Raw genomic sequence first — 26,685 nt, 5'->3', positions numbered from 1 at the left:
GATACTGGAGCAGCTTCTCAGTTGAGTTATATTTGAAGTAAAAATGTTAAAACGACAAAGATCTTTTCCACAGATGTTTTGATAAGGACAAGCAGTTGTGTTGTGGTCCAGCTGATAATAAGACAATTCTGGTGAGGAATTCCCGTCACCATGAGTGCTGTGGTCACAGCCAGTACGACACTGAGACTCAGTGCTGCTGTTCAAATGAGGAGAAGATGGAAATACAATCGAAGGATTCATCCTGCTGTGTCAGGAATTTCACTCCAGGTCAGCTCAGTACATAATAGCATGTCATACTGTGCTGAATGGATTTCATGACATTTTTGTAGTTTGAGTCCACTTTTACATGTCAGTCTTTAGGTATGTCAAACTGAGGTGTGTCACATCTGTATGGTTACATTTGCTTAAAGAAAAAAAAAAAAAAAAAATCAGCTTTCGATTAGTATGCTTGTAGCAAATTTCAATTTTCCATTTTCCTTTGGATGGTTAAAGGAAGCTTATGCTAATTACTGTGAGTGAAGCCTGTATGTTGAATTTGTCTTTCCCTCTACAGGCCTTTCAAGTGGAAATACCACCTTCAACAAACCTTCACCAAAGCATGGATATTGTGGTGAAGGTGAGTAGAGCTGATAAGACCTTATAATCCTGAATAAAAAGCAGTCTTTAATGGATATCATTTATGAAAAACATGTAAACCCAGCATTTAGTTTAAAGAGTTGATCATTTAATCTAAAAACAATGATCCTTTCCACAGAGATTTACGATATGGAAAATAAGTTGTGTTGTGGTCCAAATAATGATAAAAAGATCCTGACAAGGAAATCCAGAGATCATGTGTGCTGTCATCATGGCCAGTTCAACGTCAAAACTGAGTGCTGCTGTTATAACAATCATATTGCTGAAGTACAGTTGACTAATTCATCTTGCTGTGAGTCAACTATATTTGAATGTCAGAACTTGTCAATTATTTTTAACAAAATAAAAGCCTAAATACTTATCATATCACACTGATTCTCAAATTAAGTAATTTACATTTTTAATTTTTGTTTGTTTTTGTGGGGTTCTTTTGTTTGTTTGTTTTGGTTAATGAAAACTCTTTGTGCTTTATATCCACAGGTATGAAACAGCAGGTAAGTGTTGTGTTTCTTGGGAAGTCCAGGGGACCTCGGGAAGTAACAATAAAAATGTCAAGTTTGAAAAAAGGGACAAGAAGACAAATAGGGATTAAAATTATAATTTTTTTTATTAAGTATTAAACAAAAAAATGTGTGTGTGTGTGTGTGTGTGGGTGGGGGTGGGTGGGGTGGGGGTACAATTAGTGTCAGGGTTACAATTCCGGTTATGTTTAGGTTTAGACTAAGGGTTATGATTAGGTGTTCATTTTTGATGATTAGGGTAGCGGCTAGGGAAAGCATTATGTCAACGAGATACCCCACGAAGATATGAAAACAAGACTGTGTGTGTGTGTGTCTTAAATCTTATATTTTATTTTTCAGATATTCAAGCTCCAACCCAAATGGTAAGTTAATGGAAACGTTTTGCTATCATTTCACGCCTCGACCAGCACAACTTTCTATTATCCATCTAATCGTCAATGCCATTCATTCATACTTTGCAGTAAAAATTACTATAGTTCCACTTTATATACCGTCAGTGCACTTTACATAGTTAAGGACCTTATATGAGAGAAACTCAGCAATCCCTTTGAGCAAGCGTCAGTGTGAAGGAAACACTCCACTGAAAGATGTACAATCATGCAGGTAATGGTTGATTAACACAGGCGCAACACTTTCACAAAGTACGACTATTTTACAAAGTAGCAAAGGATTGTTTGGACTATTTATTTAATTTTCTTTATATTCTCAAACGGTCAAAAATTTAAGTTCAGGTTTTTGGAGATAAGAAAGTTAAGGAGTTTTCTGTTTTCCACATTGTTTCGCTTTGTATTTGCTCACTGATTACTTTCACTTATACATGATGGTTAAGTTTTGACACTAAAATATTTGGTTTGGGAATAAATTTGTTTGTTTGTTTGTTTCAGTCAGAATGTATGTCTTTACAATAACCTGAAAGATTAAAAATAATGTTTGGGACACTTGAGGAGATCATTTCCATGTATCCTTCATATATGTGAAGAATAAACGTGCTGCATCATGGGACAGATGCCTAATGACATTAAGTGTGTATCTATGAGAGGCCAATCGCTTTGACAAAAACTCACAATGGAAATGTTATTTTAGCTTGGTCAAATAATCCAACAGTTCAAATAACACATGGGTTTATAACTGCCATTCTACCTTATCTGACACATGGCTGCATTTTGCACACCAGTGGAATTGTGTGCAATTATACGTGACAACTGACTCCCAGAAAAATATAACTCTAGCATGATTGGAGGTCAAGGATTAGAAACCAACCAAACTTCCAGAAAATCATTAAACCCATTACTGCACTGAAATTTGCATAAAATTTAAATATATGTTGTACGGCCTACATTATAAAACAAATTGTTTCCATACTTCTTTTCTTTTTTTTTTTTTAAATTTAATGTGATATGGACTGTTTTGTGCTGATTGTTGCCTGTTTTTACAAACATCCACAGCACTGAACCAAACACACATCTCTGTGGGTCGTCGTGTTACAATCCAAAGCAAAATCGCTGCTGTGAGAGTAACCACGAGCCTCACTCACTCGACAACTCAGGTGTCACTATCTATTTGTTTGTTTGCCTTAGTTTTGTAGTTGTTTTGGTTGTTACTATTGTATTACATCATTCTGTGGTGTATGTAGTATGTAGCTATGTAGTAGAGTAAGTTGAACAAGGTAACCTCACCCCAACAAGGCAGTTAGAGCTGAATGAGCAATTGTTTGCTTGTCATGTTTGTCTTATGTGTATCACTGTAAAACCAAAGAATTACTTGAACAGCGTCATTTGATTCTGTGGTATTTATTATTTTGGAAAATACCTCTAGGGGTAAACAGTTAAAACAAAAGACAGAAGATTGTTTTAAAGAACCTTTAGTGGATTTAGTGGAATGTAGTAGTGAGAATGCAAACTGACATGATACCCAAAGAAGCAGTAGCAGCATAACATAAAAGAAGGATTTTACCTTCCTACCTGTGTTTGACATATTCATCCACCCCTTCTACAACCAGCTGAGCCATGCTCTAGGATTTATAGTCTTTTTTTTTGTCCAAGTTGAGAAACTATGTGATCACAAAATATGATTGTCTCATGATCATTCTTGTAGGAACTTGCATTGATAGTCATGAACATTATTATGTTATTGTAGCAACAACAGGAAGAAGAAATTGGTCATATAATTATCAGTTATTATACACATTAGTGAGCCTATCTCAGCTCTTGAGAGGTCACCAGTCTAATGGTAAATTAAGAGATGATGAAATTATGACTATGAGAGAAATAAGAGGGGGAAATCAGAAGAAGTCTGGGTGTCTATTTGAACTCGTTCATTTTTAGTGGAAATCAAAAAGTGTAACAATGTTTTACATCACTTGAAATTCAGGACAGTTCAAAGGATGTGAAAACACATGAGCTCTGACTTCAAAGAGGGAATTTTATTTCAGAAAATTTGAATCTGCAGTTGAAACTTGCTTGCTATATCTCCTTTCTCCTCTTTCTACTCTCTAAAACCCCTGTTTAGGTCAAAGGAAGGCCACAGCCACCGTGTATAACCCACATACTCAGGTCTGCTGTGATGGGCGTGTATCTCCGTGGAAGCCTTGGATCGATCAGGTAATGTACTAATTGCTCCCCACCCCTACTGGGAAAAATGATCAAACCACCATTTCCACTGAAAGTTGAAAATCTAAACCACTGTTTTACTAAAGCAGAAAAATGTTTTAAAGCCTACAAACTGGAAAACAATGCACATCCTTTTATTATTAAATTCAATCATATAGCATTACAATGTAGAAAGTTGTCAAGAGTGCTACTCTTTGACAATAGAATTCAGAGGTCCAGGTCACTGCTTTCACACAGTGCCAGAGGCTGGATTCTATTTCTGTTTTCTATGTGTAAAATTCCCTTAACACCGTATGTGTCACAAGCGATGACGGGGACTCAAGCGCAGAGCAGAGTTCAGTTCCAAAACGTTTTATTCACACAATCACCAGATGCAGAATATTTACAGTGGGGAAATGCAGGGTTCCTAGGGTCCAGGGGAAAATCCGGAAGGGAGGCTCTCTTACACACGCTCTCTTCTTCACACACGTCCACACAGCGGGTAGGTTACGGGTCCGGGAAAACTATTCACAACAGAGATTGGTTAAGCAAAATCACAGATGTACACACAAACTTCACTGAGGCTATTGTCTCACTAATGTGTCTCGCACAATCATCCGGTGATGAGACTGTCTGCGTCCGGCTTTAACTGGCAAACACATAATGGCAGCCTGATGGGTGGGTGTGTGGACCAAGGCCGAGGAGCCTGCAGTGAGCTCCGCCCATGCGGCAGGGTGAGAGAAAGAGTAGTAAACAAAACACATGTAGCCTTAGGGGCCAGCCGGGCAGACACGGGGACCATGATAGCCCTTATTCATTACTGCCAATACAAAAGGATCAAAAGTCTGGTAAGGCTGAAAGACTGTAGAAACATAATGCATAGATGTTACATGTATGTAATGCAGAATTTTCATAAGTGTTTTATGTTCTTAATTTGCATTTTTGAGCTAGTTTTTTTTCATAACTCATGCATTTCTCTGTTTGGCTCTGAATGTGTAAACTACAGAGTCTGGTTGTGCCTGCTTGCACAGTTTACTGTATTATGTCTGATTCTTCAAGTGCTGTGGAGAGCGCCCGTATGGCTCGGCACAACGTGGAGTTCTGTCTTGTAATAAGACCTTGTACGAGGACAGAGATGATGGAGAGAATGTTCAGAGATGGGTATTCCTTACAACCCGGCTAAAGGGACCATATGTTGTTCTCAGTTTCATGGCACCCCAGGACAACACTGCTGTGGGACAGAAATTTACCGGCCTCGTACTGAGATCTGCTGCAATGGACACAGGTGATTGTGTGCATGTGTTCTGTTTACCTGCTTTACATTGCTGATAAAATCCAGTGAAAAGGATTTCTTCTTCTTTTTTTTTTTATCTGATTAGTATCTAATGGCACCTGTTTGAATTTAGTCAGTCAGTGCAGCTGGGAGCATGGAAACTGGTTTAATCTATTGTCTTCTGAGTGAGGGTTAAGGGTAACCGGAGAAGTAGAATGAAACATTTTCATAGCTGATGATTTCATATGGTTTCTAAGACACACAGTTGCGTGACAAACCTTGCCCTGCCTTTCGTTTGGTTCCCAGGACTCTTAAAATACATTTCTTTCAGTCTGTGTGGGGGTCTCATTGGGTTTCTGTGAGCTCATGACTCATCTTAGAGCTAAAGTATTTAGCTATTGCATCATTAAGTATTTTGCAATTTGAAGTGACGCATTTGTGTTTAATATATAAATTATTGCCCAACTCACCAGGTATTTATACTCAGGATTCACTTTTATGGTTATGTCTGTAGGAGTTAAACTGGTTGACTTTTTGGCTGCTCTTGAGTCTGTTTCCAGTTGCAGTAGCTGTCAAAGTGCATTTGGTATAAATGCATTCTATGTGAACAATGACTGAGAGCTTAAAGTGCAGCTCTGATGTTCTGCTTTCAGTGCACAGCTTGTGTAAAAACAATGAAATGAAGAAGTTATCTTCCAGAATGACACCCAACACTATACATAAAGACTGTCACAGGATAACCCATGCCTCTGGGGGACTAAGACTGTGTATGGCCCAAAAGCGAGCGGCAGTTTCTATTGTTTTATATCTAACCGAAAGAATAGAGTTGTCTTAGTTGTGAATGTGACAGTAATGCTGCTGTGAACCACTTCTTTATTCGTTTGATTCAAGTCGTAAGTAGGTTAGTTAAAATACATATTTCTGGGAGGAGGGATGGATGGATGGATGGATGGATGGATGGAGTCTTTGCTTAAATAGTATTTTAATCTTTGTGAACAAACTTCTGTATTTGTAATTTTTGTATGAAAACCTCAGAAGTGATAAGTAGGAAATCTTTTTGATTCTTGGGGTAAAAATATCTAATTTCTGAGATAATTAATTAATGCTTGCATGGTTTGTTCTGGGGAGGGACTTAAGCTTTATAATCCTGGGTTATTGCTCCTGAAGGGAGTTTAAGGTGGCACTGTAAGAGTAAAGCCTGCCTCAAAGTGCATTTCCTCCATCGCATCTGTTGCCTCCTTACAGACTCATCTAACTCAGCCTCTTACAAACATAATTATTTATTTTTGTCCTTATTTGATATTAATTTGTCCCTCTGTTTTCCAACCAGACATCTGAAATCAGAAAACATTCACTGCTGTGGGGTCAAAGCCTACAACATTAAAGACCCACAGATGAAGTGCTGTGCAGGAACACTGTACAATCTGACATCATTAGACAAGCATGGAGGGATGCGCAGTGCTGCGGATCCATTCTGCAAAAAGCCACAGGTAGAATTAGTAATGATGTTATGAAAATATGTTGTTTGTTCATCTTATTTGTGTATTCCACTGTATTATGTCATTAGATTTAACACAGCTACTCCTGCCTTGATGCAAAGTGAGAGTAGGTATGTTGGCCACCCTGTCCCACAACTTTTCACACTGTGTGTTTTGTTTACAGTGGCCTATCATTGTTAAAAGCGCCTCTTTCTGACTGGTGTCTTCTGCCTCTTGGTGTCATTTCAAAATGACGGATAAACCATGATTTGATCAATATGAAAATGGAAAAAAGAAATAACTGTTAAAAAGTTACCTTTCTTGAGCTTTTAACTATCTCAGAGTCCTGTCTGTAATTTTGAAGCAACATGAATAACACTGGTAAAGGAGAGAAACTGATATGGGCCTGAGGGGTAAACATTTAGGAAACCGCAACTCTCTCTAACTGCATAACTGAACTACAAATCCAAAATATATTTAACTTAAGCACAGTCAGCATAAAGTGAATGAAAACAGCATGCTGTAACAAGTGACTCATCACTGGAGCTACTTGGAAACTGTTTAAAACTTTTCATAAACATTTAGAGACTTTTTTTTTTAAAGCAGAATAATCATCTTCTGTGTACATTTTATGATTCTTTCTGCAAAAGCTAGACTCACAACAATTCAGTAGAGATTATTGGCAAACAAAGCAATTCTAATCTGAACCAGCAACAATTATCAGTGTTGATGAACCATTCTAATGCTTCATCTCTCTATCATGAAACTGTTTGCTGGAAGTATTTACTGTATATTTGACAGTCAGACTGACTTTAGTCAAAGTAATCTTTTATATTAATCTCCAAAAATTTACCTGATATCAGCTGTGTATCAACATTACTGGCTGAAGTTGACTTTATGGCTTGTCTGAACTAACACAGTGTTCAATGAGTCCAATCAATCATGCTTTTATTTAACATAAAATGCTATATGCCCTTGTATTCTTAATCCTATTTATTCTATTTGTCCCCTTTGTATACTCTGTATTTATATATGTCTCTATATTTATATATGTGTATATCTGGTATATTTCTGCTCACATTCTGTAACTTCTGTCGGTGCTGTGCTATTGAAAACCGAATTTCCGGAGGAACCCACCCAAGGGATTAAAAAGTTTTATCTAATCTAATCTAATCTAATCTAATATATCTTTTCAAAAACCAGGACATTTGCTGCTCAAGTGAGGACAAAGAGGTGCTCTACTCTGCCAAAATAGGGTTCAGATGCTGTGGTCACCTTTACTATAACACCACCCTGTGGTCATGCTGTGCTGGGGGGCTGAGAAGAATCTGTGAACCAGGACAGGATCAGAGAAAGATGATTAATGGTCTGTTGTGTCTGATGAGATGTTCTCTCACAAAGTTTATCTTCAGTGTATGTCATATTATCTCAATGCCACAGCCCAGATTCTGTATTTAACCAATAATACACCTATAATGTTCTTGTTTTAGGATCCAGACTTCTATCTGTGAATAATCTGAACAAAATCGATCTTTGCAAAGAAAGTAAGATATCATCTGTAATTTAGATTTTTTAAAACATCAGAACAAATGCTGTTTACAAGTATATGTAAAGTACTTGTGTGTCTCATTGTTTAGTGCACATTGGGACTGTGGAAAGTGTGTCGCTGCAGAGCATTGTGTTCAGGAGTGTGCTGAAGGTCCATGGGATGGAGGCCAAAGTGAAAGCTCTGCCTTTCCCTTACATCCTGGAAAGAGATGATCGCTGCAGCTCCCTAAACTGATTGCTGGGAAGACCTACTACTTTAACAAAGTTAATGTTTTCATTGATTTCAATCATGACTCTGTTCTTCAGTCACTCCATTTCATTATTTGCAAATGTTCATCTCAGGTCACCACTGGCTGAAGTATACATGGTCAGTGTGGATCTGTTACTCCCTTCTTTGAACAAGTTCTCTTTTTTTTCACATATTTACTCACAGTGTTGGCTTTGTCACACAGAAAATCAATTAATTACACATCACATTATACTGGTTAACATTTTTTGCAAAGTAATTTGTTACCATATTTATTACAGAGTACTTGTTGCATTGCAACCTCATATACTCACCCAAATTACTCTCTGATGCACCCATCACAGTGTGAATGTTTGCTTGGACTTAAACACAGAAAGAAGTCGTTGTATGAATGTGTGAATGAGGGACGTTGTATCAAGCGCTTTGAGTGCTCAGGTAGGGTAGAAAAGTGTTATATAGAAGAACCTGTCCATTTATCAGTAGTATACAATACTTCACATGATATGTTGTTTATACATTACTCTGCCTATGTCCAGCCAAACCATGTTGCTCTGTTGTTTAACACATCCCAAGATGTCTTATCACAGACAGAATTTAGGTACTTTAAGTAAAGAAAACAAAAACAATGTAGCTTTTTAACTTCAGTTTTACAGGGATTCACATTGTAGTGATTCACACAACTTGACATTAATCAATACTGTAACACAGCAAGCTGGTGCACAGTGTTGTTGCTCAAATCTAAATTTGAACAAAATCTAAATGTAACTTTGATTCTTGCACTGATCTAAAATACAAGGACAACTGTTTGCACATGTCCTTGAACCATACAATTCAATACTTAGCGGTAAAGTCCATGATTTACTGTGATTGTTAATTCTAATGAATGATAAACACTTAATGCCAATATCATGAATACAAATATGTTAGAAGGACCCACTAAAATTCCATGAATTTCTGTTTCTTTGAATGTGATTCATGTAAAATAGTTAATGGTAAGGATAGGTATGGGAATTTAAGAATGGTAAGGAATTTAGTAAGGACTTGAGGGACATTTAAGCTATAAGCAAACATAAACACTGCCTGCTTGATTTAGTGACTTTGTTGTTAATATAATATATTGCATATATATATATATAAATGTTTATAATTTCAATGGACCTATTATCCTTTAAGGATTCAAATAAATAAATACAAACACTAATTAAACCTGCTGTGTTTTCTCTTGTATTCAAATACTGTAGCTTCCCGTTAATAAAAAGCAACGTGAGCAAGCAATCTAAAATGATCTACCCAACCAATATACCTCTGTTTGGCCTCTTCTCTTAATGTAGCTTTCATTGTTAATAATAATTATATCCGCTCAAAACTCAACTGACTTATAGTTTCTTTGAGTATTTTCTAACACAGTCATCTCTGAGCATTACACTTTTTTTTCTGTCTTTGCACAACATAAAACTATATTGTTGACTATAATTCGTATCAAAGCTGCCAGATAAAATAGTGTAGCGGGTCAGGGTTGTTTTGGGGTTTTACTGTTATAGTTCCGTTTTCTGTTGACATGGTGATGAGTGACGCGCTCTCTCGGCGACTGTGTTTCCGGGAGAGAGCGCCTTTTTGTTGTTATGTGTGGTTGCCGCGCTGAGGAGGAGGTAGCGGCAGTGTTCTGGGCCAGTTGCGAATAAACGGGTGCTCCCAAAGAAACCTCTGTCTCCTCCGTGTCTGAGCTCGCCACAATAGGCTAAAGAAGAAAAAAAAACACAAAAATACTTCCCATTCTACTATTATCAGTTGCGTGGGTCATCAGCGACAATCTTTGATCCTCATTTTGCTCATAAAAACGTTTTTATGTTTATATTCACAGATTTTTCTTTCAGCTGATTTTAAAATCCCAGCTGACTTCGGGCGAGAGGAGGATACACCTGGACAGGTCGCCAGTCTGTTGCAGGGCTAACAATGAGACCGAGACAACCATTCGTACCATTCGACTTACTAACTGTACCTCTTTAGACTGTGGGAGGAAGCCGGAAAACCCACGCAAACACTGAGAGACCATGCAAACTCCCCACAGAAAGACCCCGGCCTGATGGTGGAATTCAATTGAGGACCTTCTTGCTGTGAGGCAACAGTGCTACCATCGTGCCAACGTGCTGCCTTTTGTAGAAATCAGTCCACAATAAACACAATTTGTTTTTCTCTGTATACCAAAATGCTGCAAATGAGTGGAATCAGAAAGTTCATAAATATCTTAGATTAATGTCTGAATCCTAACGATGATGTTAATAGATACTAGAGCATTGCATGACACTCACGATAAGAACAAAAGAAAAAAGAAAAGCAATGGCGATGTGCTCATTTACGCACGTGTTAAAGCTATTGTGTAACTTCAGCACACGGACGGGTCATGATTTGACAGCATGAGATGCTTTGTGTTCTGCACACTTTATAGATCAGCTGTAGAGCAGACTTCAGGTTTACACGACGGAATAGTTTGTCAGCACTCTTCAGCAGATCCTGCGCTCCACCTGAGTTATTAGGCTCTAACTCCGAAAACATTTTCAGGTTTTATGAACTTTTTATCTGTGCTGTTTGTTACTTAAAAGTGTTCAGTTCGATTCCGCAAAATTCCAGGAATGTGGAGGACTTGTTTTCACTAACACTAACTTGATTATGGACACTTTTTCAAAGAAACATCAGGTGAAATTCGTGATTGCATAACTGACACAGCAGTTTTGCAGATGTACGTCACGCTCTCTCAACCGTTGAACAAACAGTAGTTAGGTTTGGCTTGAACGGAAACAAAAGTTCACGACAAAAAAATAGAAGAGTTTTTATTTGTTTGTTTGTTTTTTTTTTTGTTTAAAAAGTTGTTAGTGTGTTTACATTTTGACAATACTACCCAACAATCTCCATGCTTTAGCAAGGAATTACTGTGTGATTCTGATAGAAAGCGTCACACATACCTGTTCCCAGCATAAAGTTGTATAAACATGTTAAGTGTACAAATACAACTGGCGGGATTGTCCCGATGAGTAGACGTTCACTGTGTATGCTTTTCCTTCCTTGCAATTAAAATAAACGCGTTGGAATTCGCTACTCTGTGTGTCTCACTTCATAACATAATTTTTTCTAAAAGATTCCTAAAATTCTAAATACATTTTCTGAAGATTATTTGTATTTCACTTTTGTACTGGATGCCAAAGTAGGAACGATTTATAAATAAATCAATGCATATTTTGTGTGCACCTTTTAGAAAGACAAATAGTTTCACCTTCAGACAGTCTCTATAATAAAATTATCCGCACTGTTTTCTTTCTCTATAAAGCAAATATCTGATTCTTTTTATTAATTTATTTTTGTCCGGGACGACTTTAAATTCATGTGTTACATTGATTCTTTTTTCTTCTTGCATATAAGGTTAAATTAATTTTCCAGTCAAAACAACATTTCTCTCTTGCTGTAAATTTCTTCCAGTTTTATCCTTCATTTAAAAAATTCATATCACAATAACGTTGCAGCGTTGGTATTTAAGGATTAAGTGAAAATAAATAGGCGTAATTTGTCCCAGCAGCCTCCAGTTCTCAGGACCACAGACTGTCCCCAGTAATTTCTAACAAAGTGTTCCATCTTTATATCAGAAACACGATTCTCCTTCAGCTGCTTCTCATTGATATGAATTGCGAGACTTTCAGATCAATGGGAGGCAAAAAGAAACACGTACAAAACTCGCTCCTCCTCATCATGGGATCGAATTGATATAGACAGACATAGCCACACTGTTAAAAAAAAACAACCCTAGAAAAACAGTAATATTCCGGCAGCTGGGACGCCAAAATAATACCAGAAAATAACAGAAAATAACTTTCTCATAAAAATATGGTTATTTTCAGTAATGACAATACAGTTTGTTGCCCTAATTTTACATGGGATTTTGCCTTTTTCAAGTGCTTTTAAACATTAAATTAGGAACATGTTAATGTGATTAAACAGTGAAATTACCTATAAACAAGGTCAATGAATGTGGCAATATGAATAATAATACTTAAATGTACAGAAATATACAGTTAACAGTAGGTTTAAATAATAATGGATTGCATGCCCTGGGATAGACTGACAGAGGCGAGGCTGCCATATCGCACCATCGGCCCCTCTGGTCATCACCAGTAGGCGGTAGGTGAAGTGTCTTGACCACGGACACAACGACCGAGAGTGTCTGAGCCGGGGCTCGCACCGGCAACCTTCTGATTACAAGGCTAACTGCCAACTCTTGAGCCACGATCGCCCTAAATAGCAATAATTATTATTATTATTTGATGTAAAAAAAAGTTTATGAGAATCATTTTATATATTTTTCCATAGCATTACATTTGAATATGAACATTGTGAGTATTTTAACAATCTAAATATGCAAATATTACAGACAAATACATTTACAAAATTATGTTTATTGTTACTTTCAAATAACTAATTGATATTTAGGAAATTATGATACATTTACAAAGTTATGTTTTATTACACTACAGTGAAATGTAAGTAATCAGTCTATTTATGTAAAATTTAATGATGATGAAGAACAGTGAAAATACACAGTAAAATAGCACATATTAGGATTTTTTTACAGTGCAGTTTGTTTTAATAATAATCAGTACCAATCTCAAAACGACTTCGATTAATGAGTCACAAACGCCCACGATAGCGCAGTAAAGTGCTAGAAGCAGGTTTTACGTGTTCAAGAGCGAATCTAGGATCAAGCTGACGCTGTTTTTATTGTTTACATTAACGTGTTTTTTCGGACGCCTAACAATAATGTTTTGAATACAAATTACTTTTAAAAGAAACTGTAAAGTGACTTGTTAAAAAGTGTGTCAAAGTAAGTCAAATAAGCGTTCATTACAGCCCGACATAAGCAGAAGAGCATTTCTGAAGTTAAAGATCTTTGTAGCATTTTTCTTCACGACCTATATTTAAGTTATGTTTACTATGAATTTTGAAAGCGAACACTCCCTCGGCGGACTGACATCATTATGAATGAAATGTAGCTATTTGGAAGGAGCAATGACCCCTCCCCTTTCGACGGGTTTGTGAATCAAACTGTAAATTATAAATTTTATATTGATTGATCCCGTTATAGTTGTGTATATTTATTTTCACTCTTCTTATATTTATTGTTTTGTTTACTTGCACTGCTGTTGGAGCCTCGTCGTCTCATCTCTCTATATACTGTATGTAGGAGATGACAATAAATTTACACTGACTTCAGCAGCAAGCAGGCGGACTGAGAGGCTCGCGCTCACTTTTATCAAATTATGACATAATGTCTGGTGTTTTCGTGTTTTGTTTGTTTTTTTAAATTTTGTTTTATTTTGCGGGTTGGTTATTAAATTGCTCAGCCAGCAGAGAATCGCCAGCCGCCCGGCCCTTTCTCCTGTGCCCGCAGCAAAAACGGAGGGCGCCTGCAAATGGGCGATAAAACCGTTGCCTTTGCCATTCCCAATATCCGCTGGCATGACGTCAGGGCAGCAAGACGGTACTTTTCTTTTCTTTTTTGCATGTCCGTTGCCCGCCCCCCACCACGATGCTATGTCGCCCGTATCAAAACCACTACTGCCCGGGAGGCTCATTTGCCCCACAGCCACTGTGTGTAGTAAACGGTGTAACAACACATGAACCAGATAGATAGAGATAGGGAAGATATTTTGTGATTTGTAATGTTATTATCATTCGTTCTTTCTTTTCTTTTCTTTTTATCTTTGATTTTAGCTCTATCATTAAGAGAAATTACATTAAAGTTTGGTTTTCTTATTTCTATGATTTTCATCTCCCTGTCTATGGAAATGGAGACGGGATTTTGAATGGTGACGTTTTCTTTTTTGAGTGAAATCATATTTTGTGTGTTTTACTGAGTGTTGGTTTGAAGATACAGGTGTTTGTTAGTTAACACAGTTTTTCTGTGGTTCAATTTAAAAGGTGATTGGTTAATTCAGTTTTATTTATACAGCACCAAATCAAAACAACAGTTGCCTGAAGGCACTTTAAATTGTAAAAAGTAAACCCTACAATAACACATACAGAGAAAAAACCCAACTTGTATGACCTCCTATGAGCAAGCACTTTGGCAAACAGTGGGAAGGAAAAACTCAACCATCTGCTGCGACTGGTTGGGGTGAGGGAGGAAGACAGGACAAAGACATGCTGTGGAAGAGAGCCGAGAGATTAATAACAAGAAAAAACAGTTGGTTAGAAATACCAACTGTTGCTTCCTCTCTGTGCAGGTTAGTAATGTAGAAAAGACAAGTTTTATGTGATATAGCTTATTATATTTGCTCTGATAGTATTTGCACATCAGAACCAGTTTGTGTTACTTGTTAATTTTCACCTTTTAGTACTTTGCTGGCCTCATTTCCATCTAATATGACTGTCAATGAACCAAATGTATATTGTACTTTATCGCAAGCAGCTACATCAATAACAAAATATTAAATTGTAGTTAAAGATCTGAAAATGTATCTAACTTTGACTGAGAAAATGAAGAAGCTTTTTCTCCCAGAGAAGAGTTGTTGCTCTAAGGTTATTATAGGGTGTTTGAATTTGTTTGTTCTACAAGATGGGGCCAAAAGTGCTTCAAATTTGCAAAGTCATCGTTCAGTGAAAAGAGATGGTGGAAAGCTGTGGGTTGGCAACACAGGAGTGAATCCCAAGGTGTAACATTAAGTAAATAATTTCCTACACCCAAGCATTTCTAGCCTAAACTCATTTGCAAATCCTGGCGCTTTGTCCTTTAAAAAGTTATCTTTGTTCACAGTTAACATATTCGCACACAGATCCTGTCACTGACTCTCCATTTAACCTGGGTGAAAAGACCCTCCAGTGGGGGGTCAGCAGGGGTCTGAGGATGAGATGAGCATCACAACATACACAGTTTGGGAAGCACAGGCACCTGGTTCATGTTGCTATTAATTTGAGTGGAGCTGGAGGTGGGCCCAATGTTTGCCAGTGCATCCCAGGCAGTTTCTGCCTCTGCATCCAGCCATGTTGGAACCCTCCTCTGAGGTCCCAGCAGCAGCAACAGTGCCAGGCTGAAGAAGAGTGAATGTACAGAAGGCAACAAGCCCAGACAAGTCCAGGACACATACTCAGGAGTTTGCTGACCTGCTGGCACGTCCTCATGGACAACTTTACCACCTTTCTGAAGCAGACTGTTGTTTCATCATGTTTCAAGTCTGCCACCCTATCATTACAGTGCCCAAAAATCCACCATCACATGTTTTAATGACTGTTGCACTGACTCCCCTAATGATGATATGCTGAGCAGCTTCAAGTTCCTGGGAGTCCACATCTCCGAGATCTCATCTGGATGACCAACTGCTCCAAGCTGGTCAAGAAGGCTCACCAGCGCCTCTTCTTCTTGAGGACTCTGAGGAAGAACCACCTGTCCTCAGACATCCTGGTGAACTTCTATCGCTGCACCATCGAGAGCATCCTGACCAACTGTATAACAGTCTGAATGCAGGGAACTGCTCTGCCTCGGACGGAAGGCGTTGCAGAGGTCGTGAAAACTGCCCAGCGCATCGCCAGGAGCACCACTTCCGCCATAAAGGACATCTACAGGAAGCGGTGTCTGAAAAGGGCTGGGAAAATCATCAGAGACCCCAGTCACCCATCACATGGACTCTTCACCCTCCTGCCTCTGGGAGGCGCTACAGGAGCCTCCCGGACTAAGACCACCAGGTACCGGAACAGCTTCTTCCCCGCAGCTGTCAGACTCCCCTGAAAATCTCTGCCTCCTCCTGACATCTGACCCACGTTAAACACACATGGACTGAACATACACACACCCACAACCACTAGCACTTTATCACTATCACAATTATCCACATATCTCACTTATCTTAACTGCACTACTGTATAGTTCTGTGTAAATATCATTCTGTACATACGATAATTTTTAATCCTACAACTGTTTATAACTTGCATAGTTCACATTTCTGTATAACTGTATATCTCAGATTTCTGTATAGTTTTATTTCATATTCTGTATAGTTTTTTCATATTTATATCCTGTTCATAGCCTGTACATAGCTTGTACCACTACAGCCTGTACATACTTATAGTTATAGAATATTCATAACATACTTCACACCATGTACATGATAACGCACATACTTATAATAGACCCATTTCTGTAATATACTTACATATCTATATTATTGCTAATATATATTGTAATATGTCTATATCACGGCTAAAACACTTTCTGGATGGATGCAAACTGCATTTCGCTGCCCTGTACCTGTGCATGTGCAATGACAATAAAGCTGAATTCTATTCTATTCTATTCTTTGAGGGCTGCTAAGAACTACATCATCTCTATAGCTCCCATGTACGACTGCTATGGAGGCACAATGGAGGCATGCTGACCAGCTGTATCTCCACCTGGTATGGCAGTTGCAACAAGAAACAACTGTAGTGGTAAGGACTGCAGTCAACATCATCAGGACTTCTCCCATTCATCTAGATGTCGCACAAACAACATCTCAGCAAAGCATTGTTTCCATCATCTGTGACTCCGCCCACTGACACCACGCACTGTTCTCCCCTAGGAAACAGATTCTGTGGCATGAATTCTGTTTTAACTTTGCTGTCTTGGTTCCAAAGTTTATGCAATAAAATTGCAATAAAACTCCATCTCTGCATAAAGGTAAGACAGAATTCACCCACTCTTCCAAGTGCTTCCCACTCAACCTCTCTCTATTTCCTAAGATCCTGTACAGTTTTTCCTTACTTACTGTCAAGTTTTATTTATACATTTTCACTTTTCTTAGATTTTTCTCAGATGTATATAACCTACATTCTTTTTTAAAAACCTAAAATACCTTTAGTTTTATTCATTTATATTATACAGTCTAATGGCAAGTAAATGCACTGACATTTTTTTCAGACATTTTGTCTGACTGGTGTGTGTTCTGAACGACAATAAAGGGTCTGCTATATTTTATTCTAGGCTAAGACATGCAAGAGCTATACACAGCCTTCCCAAAGGCCAGCTGGTGTTAAAACGCAGGATGATATCTTCATCCCTGGGGATTTTTTTCCCTAGAGCAGGGGTGCTCGAACTCCAGTCCCCGAGGGCTGGTGTCCTGAAACTTTTCCATGTGTCCCTGCTGCAACACATCTGAATAAAATTTATTAGGTCATTAGCAATTAGCTCTATAGAACTTGACTGCATGCTGAGGTGGCAACCCCTAACCCTACTCAAGTAAATTTAAGTAAAGTGTATGTTTAAAAAGTACTTCTAAACTACTTTTATTGCACCATGTTCATTCACTCTTGAGCTGCTGCAACATGAATCAAATGGCTGAACTGCCACCTCACCATGCATTCAAGTTCTATAGAGATTTACTAATGACCTACTAAATTTTATTCAGGTGTGTTGCAGTAATCTTCAAAAGAGATTGAGGTGATGATTATTTCTCTAACAATACTCATAACATTTAGATCTAAACAAGGGGTGGGAACTCCAGGCCTCAAGGGCCGGTGTCCCGGAGGTTTTCGGCGTGTCCTTGAGCCAACACAGCTGATTTAAATGGCTAAAAATGACCACGCCAACAGAGGCCTGGTAATGAACCAATCATTTCCTTTATTAGATTCATGTACGCTGTTTTCGCTCCCAGGGTGATATCTAAAACCTTCGTCGGACACCGCCCTTGAGGCCTGACTGGGACACCCTGGTAATGAACTGATCGTTAGAAAAGTTAGAAAAAAATCACTTCTTCCTAGTCTTCTCTTTGTTTTTGCTCTCCTCTTTCTTATCCTAATTATCCCACATAGTTTAAATGGCTACAGAGTGTTTCTCCTCATTACTGTGATGTGAAATAATGAGCAGTTTATATACAAAATGAAAGCTAAATAAACATATGGATGTTGTAAAAGAGGCTCCATGCTCCACAAACGGTAAACACACATCAAGTGCATCTGTCAGGGCTGACTCAATGGACTCAAGTGCTCACTCAGGGAAAGTGCAATGAATATTTATTTACAAACACCAAGTGAGCTATATACAAATGTGGGAGTCAGGGAGTTCCAGGAATCCACAGGAAGGAGGGAGAGGGACACTACGCCCACTTCAGCCACACCACGCTCCTCTTTTGACACACCACGTCACTCTGCCAAACACTTACGCTCAGGAATCCAGGAGAGGGAAACAAGAATGGGTCCAGGGAATCTATATACAATAAATAGACAATGAGATCCAAACCAGGAAATTCCCAAGGAACCACAAGAGACAGAGCCAGGGCTACACTAATGTGAGTTGTACACTATCCAGCAACCAAAAGCACTTGTCATGAACTGGCTGTGTGGCAGGCAGGAAGTGGACCCAAACGCAAGCTCACGGAAGCAGGAATAAACTCAAAACACAGCTTTATTGCTGGACAGAAAACGCGCTACAAAACTGATAAGGAAACTATACTGGGAAACAATACACTAATGCACAAAGAAACACACGGCCATGAATGAGGAGAATGCGACCCAGAACTGAGGGAGACGAGACATAAATACACAGAGGGTTAACGAGGGAGTGGGAGCACACGTAGAACACAGGTGACACTGATAATCATAACGAGACAGGGCAGGAGGAACACAACATGACGGATGCTGACGAGGGACTGTCAAAGCAAAACAGGAAGTGCACAGGAGGTTCAGACAGGAGGAGAGAGAGCACGGGAGACACAGGACATAACGGGCTGGGGAAAACATGGAATAAAACACAAGGAGGGACGAGGGCTCAGATACACAGAGGGGGCACACAGGGGGTAAGAGCCACGAGGGGAAAACACATAAAACAATGTAACAGGGCAGGAACCATGGCCAAAACACAGAACAACATACCAAAATACAAGAGAACTAAGAATGCTGGGCCAACATGGCCCAGGATCGCGACAGCACTGCCTTAAATAGTGGTCAGGACCAGTGTTGGGACTAACGTTATTAAGTAACGCGTTATTAAGTAACGCTACAGTAACTACGCTATTATTGTGTGTAACGAGCACGGTAACTGGTTATTATGCCAAACCAGGAACGCGTTACTCAGTTACTGGGATTTAGATAGGCTCACCTGCTACTCGCGTGTGGTGGATATCGCGGAGCTTCCACAGATTCAACAACATTAGCAAGTGGTGCAGCCAGCAGGTGGATGAGGGAAAGGAGGCAAGAGGAGAGACCCTAAGCGGCCGTCCGTATGTCAGGTGAATCCGAACTTCAGGTAAGAAGTTATGACCTGCAGTCTATCTGGGTCAGATATAAACCAAGTTTAGGTGGAGTTTATTTTCGGTATGCTGACATTTTCGTATCATGCGTGCTAGCTAGCATGACGGAGTTTCTATACAGCTGTGTGGGTGCTATGTTACTGATGTTGAACCTATTTTTGTTCATAGGGTTAATTATTAGAGTTGCCAACCGTCCCGTAAAAAAAAAATGCAGAATCGTCTGGTATTCAGAGAAAATATTACTGCTTGGTACTGAGGTGAAAAGAACACAGTTTGTCCCGGACTTCAGCTACAATGAAAAGATACAAAGCTGAAGCTGCACAGCTGCCTCTTCTTCTCTCATTCTCTCCTGTTTCTACTTCAATCAATGAACTGATCAATGATCAGCTGATCGGCTTTTCTCTCTGTTTATTTATCGCCCACTTTGCGCCCAGAAAGAGGAAACCAGCGGATGTCGCTAAGTTAAACAACAGCAGCACGTTTAAGCTTGATCAGCTGTTGTTAGAATTTATTTAATATACTTTCTAGTATCAGCTGATGTTTGCTGGAGCCACAGCTGTAAAGCTGCTGGTCATGATATCGGTTTGGTTATCTGGTGAGAGGAAACATGCAGATGAAACCAGGAGATGTCCTTACCGAATCATCAGAGCTGAACAGGTGATGGAGAAACAGGTTTACCTTTTTAGGTGACATGAATGAGTTGAAGGGAAGTTATGAACTGTTTCTGAGAGAAAAATAACACCAGCATCCTTTTCTACGTAGCTGACAGCTGGTAACTGTGCAGGGGCGGGTCTAGCAAAGCTTTTGCCAGGGGCCAGGTAGGGCATTAACAGGGAAAGGGGCACAAAGAAATACTTTTCTTATTCTCACTTAAATGTCTCGCTTTTAAAAATAATTATCTGAGTCTTACAACAAACAAATTGATAGATTGATACATATATACCATCAGAACAGTGTACATCACTGTCAAAGGCTTTATGATTTTTTCCTATAATGGTGGGCTGGGCTCTAGTCAAAATGCCCGGACGATTTTTTGTCCCAGTCCAGCCCTGGATGCAGCTCATCTGCAGTCTGGTGTTACCTACATCTTCCTATTCAGAAGGCAGAATCAAGTTCGAAAGTACAATCAAAAGCACCACTACTGCAGTTTTTGTGTTAGATGTAAAAAGCAGGCTAGAATCATGGCGGCGGTCAACGCATTTGTCCAGGCGTGATTTCTCCTCGTGGAAATGTGTGCACATTATTTTTCCCTTTCTATTGGTAGGTGGCACAGTGCACTTGTGGCAAGTAAGCAAGCTAGAAGACTGGCAGTCTTGCTGGGTATCCAGTTACGGAAGCAACATTTATCAAGAGAATTCTGAGTAAAACCAAAGTTACTTTTCCTAGTAACTAGTTACTTTGAAAGCAAATGAGAACTGAAGTAACTGAGTTACTTTTTAGAGAAGTAACTAGTAATGTAACTGAAGTTACTAATTTAAAAGTAACTTACCCAACACTGGTCAGGACTAGCAGGATAATGGGCCAGGGTGAGTAACTGCTTGCAGGTGCATGGGCCAACAACAAGAGAGAATGTATTTCTCCTATATTGGCTTTCTTCATCAGTTCTCTGTTAAATCCACAATTTAATTTAACAAAAAAATTCTTGACTAAAAAGGCCCAATCATATCTCAGACCTCATTGTAATATATCCCCATAAAAGAACACATCGCTCAAGATAGACACATTTCTACTTTTTAAGATTAGGTTTTGTTTGTTTTGTCTTTGATGTAATACTTAGGCTTCTGGGGATATAATTTTCTTCTCTACTGGGCCACTTTTCACTCTGTTTCTTTATTACCATTACTACATTTAATCGTTAGTAACTAATAAATTATGGCCTCCTCTCCTATTGTTTACATTTTGTCTTTTTCACTTTCTGCTTTCTTCTCTTCTGCTATTTCTCAATTAGTTGCGGCAGATGCCTTATTGCTGCCCCACTCTGAACTTCATTCTGCCCGAGGTTTCTTTTGTTAAAAGGAAGATTTTCTTTGTTGATTGTTGGGGTTTCTTTCTAATATTGTAGGGTTTCTACTAGGTGTGGGAATTTAACACGTTAATTGTGATTAATTTTAAAAAAAAAAAACTAAAATTAAAAAAAATAACCCATTAAATCGCACTTTGCATTCCAAGCAAAGGGGAACTTTTGTCAATGCACAATTTCACTGATTCACACACTCAGAAGAATCAGAAGAAAGCGCAAATTCAAGCCAGCATTTCAAAAGACAGATAAAGACATCTGTTTCCCGTGTCTTATCCAAAATCCTGTGTATATACTGCCAGACTGGTTTAACCTCAAGTAGCATGACTGAAGGAATGTCCTCAGTATTTGAAGGGAGCCTACTTATCACCGGGAAGAGGAGCAGGTGAGTTGATTACTGCAGGTGTACCAGGCTGGAGGGTGGAGACCAAGAGGATTCTGCTTTGAAAGGTAAGGTAGGGTTACCACACACACATGCACACAAATAGACAGAGAAAGCCAAGGTGGAGACCGAAAAATTGGCAGCAGTGCCAGGAGGACTGAAGGACTATGACAGTGTATTCTAACCATCTGTCTGATGAAAAGCTGAAAAGAAAGGACCAGTTTTAAATATCTTTGTCCTTAACTTGAAAGCTTAAGTGTAATTTTGTGATACAAAAGGTCGTGAAGATTCTGAAAGTACCATCAGAGAGGTAGAAAGGTATTCCAAAGCAAATTCAGTCCCACCATTGGAAAACAACCGGTCTTAAATGGTTTTGTAAATACTGATATTGGCATATTTGAAGTCTGACTAATTTCATGAGGTGAATAATGTCAACAACATTTCAGACCATATTCTGGAGAGTGGAAAGTAGTGGACAACTGTTAGTGGTACAAATTATCTGAAATTCCAGATCATACTTCCAAAAAATACAGGGGAGACATACAGGAGACCTCCTTATGTGACTCTCAGAAAGGAAGCAATGAGATGCCCAGCAAAATGCTGCCCTGTTGCTTTAGGTTTCTTTATGGTAATTAACCAGTTCCTAAAACCATGTTGGAATAAGTGGACCATATAATAATAATAATAAAAAAGATTTAACATTCATTGGTGAAAAAGCAAAGTTTATAGAAAAACAGACTGTTTTGTTTTTAAGATTTCGCTTATATTTTCCCCATGTCACAGTTGTTCAGGGGCAGTGTTGGGAAGCAGGTTTAAGCGATTTGGATGAGCATGTAATCATATGGCGATGGCTGAGAGCGCCGTGCCAGCCGGTTCGAGTCAGAGCCGCAGCCCTTACCCAATTTCAATCTGTGATTAATACAGTTTCTCTGATTATGATTCTGATTGCCGGAATCCAAAACAAAACACGCAATAAGAGGCTCTAATGTAAGCCGCCCTGTTAATGTTGGTGACGCTGTTACACAATGGACCCAGAGCCAGCAGTGCACGGGCAGGAGTGCATTTCTTGCTTGGAAATTCGGACACGGACACCACTTCATAAGAATTCAATCCAATCCAATCCAATCCAACTTTATTTATAGAGCACTTTAAAAACAACATTGTTCACCAAAAGTGCTTTCCAGTAAAAACAGAGATAAAAGTTAAAAAACCATACATTAAACAAAAGAAATAAATATAACAATAAAATAAACACATAAATGAAAAAGAAGATAAAAATAAATCAGTATATATTAAATATTAAACATGAGTAAATTATACAATTAAATATACAATAAATAAAATTAACAAAATAAAGGATTAAGAGCTGACCAAAACTGATTAAAACTGACCACAAGCTGACTCTGGTACTACTCCTGAAAAGCCTTGGAAAAAAATTGTGTTTTTAAAAGTGATTTGAAGATTTCAAGTGTTGGGGCCAGCCTCATATGGAGGGGCAGCTTATTCCATAATTTGGGGAAACACAACAGCAACAACTCATGTCCCCCAGTGTAGGAACAGCAAGAAGTGACTGGTCAGTTGATCTAGATAAGAAGAATGGGATGGACGAAACTTCAGTATCTTCGATGTACTATTGCTGTGTGATTTGTATTACTATTAATCAAGGCTACCGCCACCGAGCTAACATTAGGTGTATTCCCAATTCATAGGTCGCATCCTTCGGCTGACCCGGCCTTCAGACTTCACGTGATTGTTAGCTGGCATTAGCTGAGGTTAGTTCATACTGCAGACTGCTAAGCTGTTTCTAAATACTCAAAGAGTATGCTTGTCCATTATCGCAAGCTCGCTAGTCCGATCTCAGAAATCTGCACGGGAGTCCAGACTTCCGAGAACACAGTGGCGATCATTCTACAGGTGGAACTGTGTACTTGATGACATTACAGTTTTTACTGCCTCTCCCAGAATACGATATGATAAAGCTTTTTTCTTAAAGCAAATGTTTTATCTCGCACATGAAAATTTGTCAGCTGAGTTGCAAGCACAGAACTGTGACCCGTGGGTGGAAAGCCGCCTATTCAACTTAACACACACACGCACACCTTACGGTTTCAGGTCAGCTGTCTAAAAACAAGCAAAGTCTTTTCTATAAGGCTTTCTCTGGTGTGTTAGAGAGTCACATAAGGAGGGTCTCCCTGTATGTCTCCTATATTTTTGGAAGTGTGATCTGCAATTTCAGATAATTTGTGCCACTCAACAGTTGTCACTACTTTCCACTCTCCAGAATATGGTCTGAAATGTTGTTGACATTATTCACCACACAGAGTGGGTCAGACTTCTAAACATGCCAATATCAGTATTACATAACATTAAAGGCCCAACTGCTTTGGATACCTTTCTACCTCTCTGACAGTACTTTCAGAATCTCTATAAACTTTTGTATCCATAAAATTACTACTTTTCACTAAAAGTTTTTAAGTTAAGAGACAAAGCTGATACTTTTTCTTTTCCAACTTTTTATTTGTTCTACTGTCATAGTCAGCCAATCCAGAAGCTATCTCATTGACTCCCAGGAATTTTGCAGTTCGCCTTGTAATTGGAAGTTTGCTGGTTTTGAGCCCCGGCTCCAACAGTCTTGATGAATTAGTGTCCTTGGGCAAGACACTTCACCCGTTGCCTACTTTGGTGGTGGGTTTTGAGGCCCCGGTGGCACCACGTCTGGCAGCCTTGCCTCTGTCAGGCGCCCAAGTGACTGTGGCTGGTGCTGGCTACACCACTCAGTGTGTCAGAATGTGGATGACTGAATAATATGCTGCAAAGAATGCTTTGGGGTCCATAGGGACCAAGTAAAGCCCCATACTGACCCTGGCCATTCCACCATTCAGTCCTCCTGCACTGCTGCCAATTTTTCCCGGTCTCACCTTGGCTCTCCTGTCTGTTTGGCGTGGCTTCACCTTACCTTTCAAGCAGAATCCTCTGCCTCCCACCCTCTGGCCTGGTACACCTGCGGTAATCAACTCACCTGCTCCTCACCCGGTGTGATAAATGCGTCACCCAAATGCAGGGACATTCCTTCGTTTACTTAGGCGTTAAACCAGTCACAGTATATACACAGGATTTTGGATGAACTTGTAGGAAACAGTTAATGAATTAACTTAAAGTTGCTGGAGACATTTCAATGTTATTAACAGATTTCAAAATGACATACTGAACAAACACGATCAGTAGTAACACACATTATAAACACATACAATGACACCAAATGATAGCACACTATTAGCCCCACAAAATACAAAATAATTAATAATAACAAAACCAAATAAAGACAGAAGACATTCTACGTAATGGCATACATTGTGCATATAATAGGGCAAATACAAAAAAGATATAAAATAATAGAAAAATAATTAAAATGTTTACCAAAAATAAATAAGAAAGGCTGGGGGAAAAAAAGTGAACCCATTTGTCATGCCATCCACATGTTAAGCAATTAAGTGTGCATTAAGCTGTCAAATAAAATGATGATTAAGTCTGAAAAAATTTAAAAAAAGCACTTACTAGATAAAACTTGGTCTTTTAGATATAAAGGGTATTATGCATGTCTTCTATTTGGTCTCTTGGCTTTGCATACAAGATAAGTGGTTTTCACACCATCAAAGTCATGTTTTTCCACAATTCTCAGCTCCTGAAAAGTGTTACAATTTAACAATGACAGAATAAAAATATTAAATGACCTTACGTGCTGGGGTTATGATTCTCATTTACCATGCTGCATGTTGGCAGCACGAAACAATAACTGAAAAATATGAATATTCAGGGCACTGTCTTCAAATGAAGGAAAAAGATTTCAGGATGAAATGATTAACAATTAAAAACCATGACTTTGAGCTTCTCTGCTATGAAGCTTCATAGAAGTCAGAGTGACTGTTGTGAGCATCCTCGTGCAGGAGCTAGATTTAACAGGAAATCCCCGATCTCACCTCTGCCTATCCTACTACAACACATAGAGGTGTTTTTATTTCATGTTTGACTACATACTGAATCTCTGTCATTTCAAACAAAAATAGAAGAGCAAACTTGACATGAGGGCCAGGACCACAGGACCCGACTACGATTCTGTGGCTCTTTGTATGGCTTTAATTTTTGTCTTGCACACTTTGAATGTACTTTTTCAGCCAGAGAGCCTATCCACTGGGCCAATTATGTCTTCAGTGAAGTCTTCAGGATGATGGGTCCCAGGAGGGCTGACTGTTGTGGTTTGATCAGGGCTTAGTATGTTGCCAAATTTGACCAATTTAACAAAGATTAAAAATAGATACACTTCTTTGTACTTTCACCTATTATAGTTGGTATGCAATATTTCTTGCTAAAATGTAGACTTTTTCAGGAATCAGTCTTTTTCAGCCCAGTAGATCTTGGATATTGTGGCAGGACGTTAGGCACTAACAACCACTGGCAAAGCCAGTGTAGCGGTTTTAGATACAGAGGCGACACGGGCGGCTGCCCGAAGCGCGTGCATCGTGCGAGGGCAGGCGATCGGGCATCGGCAAATGCTACAGTGATTCTCATGCATGCAGCGCCAGCCAGCGCTATTGGGAAATGGCGCGATAGCACCGATTCGGTTTTCTATCAGCCCATTTCACTTTGCTGGGAGTAAAGGGCGCCCGCCGTTTGCGCAGGTGTGCCTGCTGCTTGCGGCACAGAGAAGAGAGGCGGGCGCGGCGATTTCTCTGACCG

General features: G+C 39.1%; 1 protein-coding gene and 2 long non-coding RNA genes across 3 annotated transcripts in view; 2 read left to right on the top strand and 1 right to left on the bottom strand.

Annotated features, from left to right (window-relative positions):
- The window catches only part of LOC120432856, a 520,225-nt gene that overhangs the window by 407,593 nt on the left and 85,947 nt on the right, over positions 1 to 26,685 (bottom strand). The window lies entirely within an intron of this gene.
- Positions 118 to 886, top strand: LOC120432863. Its single transcript, XR_005608143.1, has 3 exons — positions 118 to 267; positions 554 to 616; positions 755 to 886. It is a non-coding gene; the product is annotated as an uncharacterized LOC120432863 (long non-coding RNA).
- On the top strand, positions 7,711 to 8,267 carry LOC120432859. The gene is made up of 3 exons (XR_005608139.1): positions 7,711 to 7,862; positions 7,987 to 8,040; positions 8,134 to 8,267. It is a non-coding gene; the product is annotated as an uncharacterized LOC120432859 (long non-coding RNA).

The sequence above is a fragment of the Oreochromis aureus genome, linkage group 14 (assembly GCF_013358895.1).
Source record: "Oreochromis aureus strain Israel breed Guangdong linkage group 14, ZZ_aureus, whole genome shotgun sequence".
NCBI classification, from domain to species: Eukaryota; Metazoa; Chordata; class Actinopteri; order Cichliformes; family Cichlidae; genus Oreochromis; species Oreochromis aureus.
The sequence above is the reverse complement of the archived record's forward strand: the minus strand, read 5'-3'. Positions and strand labels throughout refer to the sequence as shown.